The sequence below is a fragment of the Pyrus communis genome, chromosome 15, assembly GCF_041283825.1.
Source record: "Pyrus communis isolate YQ-2024b chromosome 15, ASM4128382v1, whole genome shotgun sequence".
Lineage (NCBI taxonomy): Eukaryota > Viridiplantae > Streptophyta > Magnoliopsida > Rosales > Rosaceae > Pyrus > Pyrus communis.
Window position 1 is genome coordinate 29,576,070 of NC_142579.1, and position 7,564 is coordinate 29,583,633.

Here is a 7,564-nt window from a genome sequence, read left to right on the forward strand (position 1 = left end):
TCACACGTAAGTTGATTTGATAAGTGCACAAGTTATAACTTAATACAAATAAAAAAATTCTTAAGCTTTATTAAGTAGAAATGAATGTTTTTTTTTTGTTGTTACTTACCCTTAAGTTTAACTCCACCTATCATCTAACATAATATTGAAAGAGAGATTTAATCACAACATTTAGGGTAACAATATGAGATAGGATAACAGTATTCTTCATTTTTGTTTATTGAAAAAACAAAATTTAAGTAGAAACTCGCACTTGCATGTTATTAATTTTGCAGTATCAAATCTTCGTTTTATTATAGAAAATCATGAGTAATACTTCATTTAATTAGATATTCTGAAACTTGATGTCATAAGGCTTAAATTAATGTTGGAAAGACTAAAGTTTTAGGCCATGTTATTTAACTCTATTAAATACACAAGAGTTGATGAGTACACAAAACATTGATTTTCATATGATATGTAAGATATTGTACAAGCTTTGTTGCCATTCACTTAATTAAACAATTTCATTCACCAAGAATTGCCAAGCCTTTTGGAGTATTAACATCATCTCCTCCAAGGATATTAACTTAAATTATCTCTAATTATTGGTACTTCACACGTGTTACTGACTTGTACTAACATACTTTTTAACAACAGAAACAAGGTAGTGCCGATTATGGATCAGATGTATGCACATGAACTAAAGTAATTAACAAAGAGATTACAACGATAAATCAATAATTTGTTACGAAATAAATTTTTTATCTCTTAAACAATAATTGTTGATAATTTTTGTTGTTGTAACTATAACACATAAATCAACAAAGTCTCTCAATCGAGCCTAACTTTGAATCAAATTGACATGGCCTTGTTTACACCAAAATAAATAGAACGATAATAGGGAGATCATTTTTTAGATCATATTTTAGACACCACATAATGTGATGGTTAATTATGATTGAAATTCTTCAATAAAGGAAACTTAACCATCAACTGTCACATTACGTAATTTACAATATATGATAAAAATATGGTTTCCTTTGTATTTTCCAAATAGAAAACATTGCCTTATAATTATACCTGATAATTTCTTACACCACCTGTTAACATGACACGAAAAAGATAAAAAAATAATGTATTTCATATCAATACGATAACTAATTGGATCTTTATCAGTCACTCATTAAAAATCTGATAATACTAAATTCTTAAAAGATTTTTACGCGAGCAACTCATTTTAATCCATTAAAATAAGTAAATTTAAGATTTTAAACTATTAGAAAAACCTTACTAAATACTGCAATAGTCATAGTGCTTAATCCAACATAGGATCCACAATTCAGACAATAAAAAAGACCTATAATTGTTATAAAAGGTCAATTTCATCGATTATAACGCTGAAGACTTTTGCAGTATGTTGGAAAACAATGACTTTTATTACTTGAGCAGTGGACATGCAATTGTTTATCGGAGGCAGATGCTCAGCCCTTTCATTTTTCGTGTGTTTCTGTGTGGTCACGATTAAGTCATGTCAATATTTCATTTTTTTTTTTTATAAAGATAATAATATAAAAAAAAAATAATAATATAAAATATTGACGTAACTTATCCGTAACTACACAAACAGCAAAACACGAAAAATGAAAGAGCAGAGAATCTACCTCTTTATTTATCTCCGGTTGCTGATGGCAGTGACAAAGGGCCAGCGTTTACCAGCGCACCACAGGCAAAATTATCCAACGAAAATTACCCATTGGAAAACGTTAATTAAGATTTATTTTCTTCTTTTTCTTAATTTCTTTTGTTAATGTGTTAGGATAATACCAAGGAGGTTAATTTTTAGACTAAATTTTGTAAATCAATTGATAGTAGTGTAGTCAGAATTTTCAAATAATGAGATCATAATATCAACAAAAAAAGTTTTATTGGGTCATTTTGACGAGCACCAATAGGCATCTTCCAATTTTTGTCAACATATGCTGAAAGTTTATGCTGACATATATTGACATTTGTTGAGACTTGTTGAGAATGAATGCAGGATACTGAAGAATAATATTTGTTAACATACGCTGAAAGTTTATGTCGACATATGTCAACTTAGATGAGTATATCTAACACAAGCTTTTTAACATAATCTTTATAATATGGAAATGCTCTAATCTAACATTATTATTGTTCTAAGTGAGTGGAATGTCACTGAAGCAACCAACTTATCTATTTTTGTTCGATACAATAGTGATGTTCCGTTCACTGTAAACAGTGTGAGTAAAAGAGTTGTTTTATATATGTACCTTTTGTTTTAAGAAAAATTAATGAAAAATATTTGAAAACTTTGACTTTTAACGATAATGACAAAATAAAGGATAAAGTGAATAGTATCAGGATTGACTTTTTAGTATAAAAATATAATTTTTCATTAAAATAAACAGTATCATAAACTTTTCGTTAAAGTTTTCTTATTCTTATCTATCTCTTGAAACCCTAAGCCCTAATCATAACTCATACCAACAGAGCCATGTGATAACTTTCACCTTGTATGCTTTAAGCATATAATAATCCCAAGGCTTTCGTTGTTAGTTCCACTTAAACTTTTAATTAAACATATGTTTTTTTTTTTTTTTTGAAAACAATATTTGAACATATGTTTAAGTGTAATGTTAGGAAGATTAAATTTGTAAACAAAAATTTAAAAAATAAAAGACATGGAAGTTAATGACTGGTTTATTACTTTACCGTTAATAAACTTGCTCATTTTTTTTGGTGACACATTATTTAGCTTATAAATTTTGTCTTCAAATTTAATCTCCCTAACATTATCCTTTAAAAAAAAATAAAAAATGGACGACCAACCATCATACCATTGTATCGATTATTACGAAAGTAAGAGTCCTATTAACAAAGAGAACATAAGAGAAGCAAGCAATATTATTGGTCAATTAGCATGTGGCCTGTTAATCATGATTAGTAGATAAATTTTGAAGAATTTAACACACGCAAGCATGATTAGAACAAAATGTTTTACTTAAGAAAGAAGACCAAGACTTGAGTCAGCAGTCAATGTGATCAAATCGCGTCTAGTCAACATTATGGTGAAGGTTTCATATTCAAGTTTATGTACGTTCACACATGTTCATCAGCATGGCAGCAGTCAGCAATGCATGTGCCCTAATTGAAAGAGTTGGTATAAAGTCGCAAAATCAACGTGTGAGAGTTTTCTGATTGGATCGTTGGCTGGACCCCCTTGTAATTCGTGATGGTGGACCGACCCAAACCGGTTCCCGGATTCATGAAATTGTTCTTCCTATTGCGGGATGAAGTACGCATCTCACTTTGGTTAGTTGCGGCCTTTAGCTACCTATTACGCCAAATAGAGAAATTTAACTTATTTATTTAATTTTTCTCTATCAAAAAAGTCACGTTTGATAAAATTGTATTTACCCAAAGAAAATTAAAAGCCGCCTTCATGAAATTTGGAAATTTATGGTAACATTGAATGGAAAATATTCTTTAGTAAAATTATCGATTAGAATTGAAGCCATGAAAAGTCAGATATGTAGAACCACCATCCTTTTTCTTTCAATTTTTTTAGGGTTACTGATCACATATTCTTATCAAATTAATTTTGAGATAGAACTTTTTACAAATCTTCAATTAAAAGTATAACTTTTTACATTAAACAGACAAAAAAGAGACACTAAAACGTGAATGAAAATTGACATAAATTCTGCCAAAGTTCAATAGAGTTTCAACGTCAGACTAGCTTCTTTCCCGTGCAACAGCTCCTCCGTCTCAGGGATTGCTTCGAAGCCTATTAAGTAGCATATTCATGTTTGTCGATGCAAAGGATTGGAGGGAAAGAAGATGCTCAAATTATTTGCTTGCTCACTTAACTCACAAGCACAATCAACTTGGACCTATCGAGTGATATATATATATATATATATATATATGTGCGCGCGCGTGCGCGCTCGCATGCAGCAGTCAGACTGACCAGCTATATTGATCTTTGTCATGAATCTCCTAACTTCAATGGGCACTTTTATGTCACGTTTATGTAATAAGGGTAATCAAAATAAAAAAACGGAATTGAATTTGTATTATGGAATATTTCAATGTTTACCAAATATTGGAGAATCAGAAATTTGGTGTGACTCACGCAAATTTTGAAATCCAACTCTAAATTTGGAGGAATTGGAAGTAATTGAATAATGGAGTATTGGGGAATGGTAATAATTTTTTCCTTCCCGTTATATCCTTAGTTATTTCCAAAATTTCAAGATTGCCCTTCACATGAACCCAACACCAAATTGTATTCTCTTAGAGTAAAAAAATCAAAAATAAAAAAGTGAAAAAGAATTAAAGTTTTTTTCTCACAATGTTAAACTAAAATAAAATAAAGTTTTACCAAAAAAAGAATTAGCATATAAAATAGATTACTAGAATAGGGGCATTTTAGTAATCAAATTGATTTTTATTCCAATTCATGTGAATTATTAAACAATTTATGATTCATAACTATTTAAACTCCGATTTCTGAAAATTTTTAGTAAACAATTTCAACAGGAATCTGATTTTGATTCCACCCCATTCCAACTCCTCAATTCAATTCATCTCATTCTGATTACGAAAAAGTAAACAAGCGACACATATTCTTATATTTGCAGGACGAACCTATGGTAAGGGCTAGCTAGGTTGTAAGAATATTTCAATATTATAGTGTGATATATTCAGCTTAATGAATATTGTTTTGGAAGCAATTATGTTAGTCAAATTATGAGAATTGATTTCCTATTTTATTCATGTGAAGGGCGGTAATTAATTATTGGTTTCATAAGAAAACGTATCATTTATTTGCATATAATAGTGCACATAGCTATCTAATGTGACCCTAATGAAAAACATGTATTCAAGTTTAACGTGTAAGCAAGGCTAAAGAAAAACCTAATTTCCTCTACACCTACAACTCGTATACAGATCGCTCAATATTGAGATTGTAGATGACATTTAACTGTTAATTATCAAGGTAAGTGATTTACGTATTCCGCAATAATTGCTTGTGAAAATCATGGAGTGCAAAATATTGGCTCATGGCTTTATCCAATTATAAGTTTATATTGGTAATAACTATCACGCCCCAATCCCGACCTACGTCCAAAATTGACACGTGACCCGTATATCTAACATTCCCCACCTCCGGGATATGTACAAAGCATATATCAAGATTCGAATTTCATAGCATTTTTTGTATATTTTATGGCTGCATCTAACCTCCTCGTTAGACTGCCTACGTACCCTTAACAGGGATCAAACCATTCATAGTTCACAATTCGTCAATCTCTAATCTTTTCGTAAAATACTTCTCGCAAAAAATCTTAGAGCACCACACTACACATCAACCTTAAGCCAAACAACAATTATCATATTTCCATGCACACAGGTAAGCCATTCTCACACAGATGCTTTCCAATTCATCCACGTGGACCCAGATTGACACGTGACGCCCAATCATTGTCCATGTGGGTGCCACATCATTAGTTAACGGAAGACTTAACAGCCAGACTAACGGATGTATGAAACTATCTCAAAATTAACACTTTAGGTATGACTCTAGGACGAAAAAAACTTCATGTACTAAATGTTGAAATCCACAAAACATGACGGTAATAAACAGAGTTTAACCCTTGAAAAAAATATAAACAAAGGCAGAAGAGGAACTTATAGCAGTAAGCTTTCTGATTCTATGGAATTTGGGCAGCCATACCTTGCAACGGCATAGTTTGGCGGCACAGAACGGCATCCAAGGAAAAGGGAATGATGGGTCTGGTCCATAATCCCCGACCGGAGAGAACCCCCTCCTTGCTTCTCGATAGATCTTCCCTTTTTTTTTAATTTTTTATCCTTCTTTCTTATATTTTGTTTTATTATTATTTTTCTTCTTCTCATCTTTCCATCTCAACCGTCCATCTCTATCCTTCTTTCAATCACAGCCACACACGTGGCACAAGACTGATGCTCCAACAAATCTGGAGCTTCTAGATTTATGGTCAAATGACTAATTTGCCCTCAACTTTGTTCATTTATAACACCTTCGTTAAAACTCCAAATTACGTTCCGTTTGGGTCCACGCGTTCGTATCAATATGTACTGTCCAAATATGCAAAAAAATCTTAAAAATTATGGAAAGGTCAAGTATGTCCACAAAGAATCTCATTTAACACAAGAGGGGCAATTTCGTCATTTTACTTATCAAATAAAATTTTTATATGCCGTAAATATAAACGCGTCAAAACTACTAATATGAATACGAAATATAGAATACGTAATTCTAAATAGTAACATCCGGGGACGGGATTTCACAATAGCTGCATCAATTTTTTTTTATAAAAAAAGAACTTACACATAATTTTGTGGAGAAGAAATATGTAAAACTATAGTATACCGCAGAGGTTTCTTCCTACTATGTATTAGAAAGTAGTAGAGATCTCATTTTAGTAAATATGGGTGGATTCAGAAAACTAAAAATCGAAAAAAACTGAACCAAACACCAAATTGAAATCGAAACAAAAAAAGCTAAACCGAATTAAAAAAACTGAACTGAACCGAAATCTTTTGGTTCGGTTTCAGTGGTTCAAAAACCACGGTAATATACTAATATTGCGCATAAAACGTTCATGGAAAGGGAATATTTGATTATTGGAACCTACAGAAGTCAGAAATGCACATCAACTTTCCACATTGCCCTATTTGTTTTCTCTATCAAAAAAGTCATCCCTATTTTTTTCTCTATCAAAAAAGTCGTTTGATAAAATTTTATTTGCCCATAGAAAATTAAAAGCCACCTTCATGATGAAATTTGGAAATTTATGGTAATATTGAATGGATAATATTCTTTAGTAAAATTATTGATTAGAATTGAAGCCATGAAAAGTCAGATATGAGGAACCACCGCCCTTTTTTTAGGGTTACTGATCATGTATTCTTATAAAATTAATTTTGAGATACATGCATATAGATGGAATTTTTTACAATTCTTCAATTAAAAATAGAACTTCTTACACTGAAAAGACAATAAACAAATAAAAAAGAGACATTACGACGTGAGTGAAAATTGACACAAGTTCCACGAAAGTTCAATTGAGTCTCGATGTCGGACTAGCTTCTTTCCGAAGATGTGGAATGACTCGTCGTCTCAAGGATCGCTTAGAAGCCTATTAAGTTAGCATTGAGTGATGTCTATGCATGCAGTAGTCGGACTGACGAGATATACTTAGGATGATGTTATCTGCATACCCATTTTTATCTCTTATACATTTTTTGTTAGTTTATGTCATTTATTCTTCATCAATTCATTTAATACAATAATAAAAAATTAAAAAAAAAATGCATAAAAGATAAAAATAAGCATATGAATAGCATCACTATATATTTATCGTAGTCATGAATCCCCTAACTTCGACGGGCCCTTTGAAGGATATTTTCGATGCAAGACTTAATATCCTAGACACCTATTCCTAACCCATGACAAGGGCTGGTCACGCTGAAAGAATATTTTAATATTTTAGTTTGGCCCAATATGAAATGG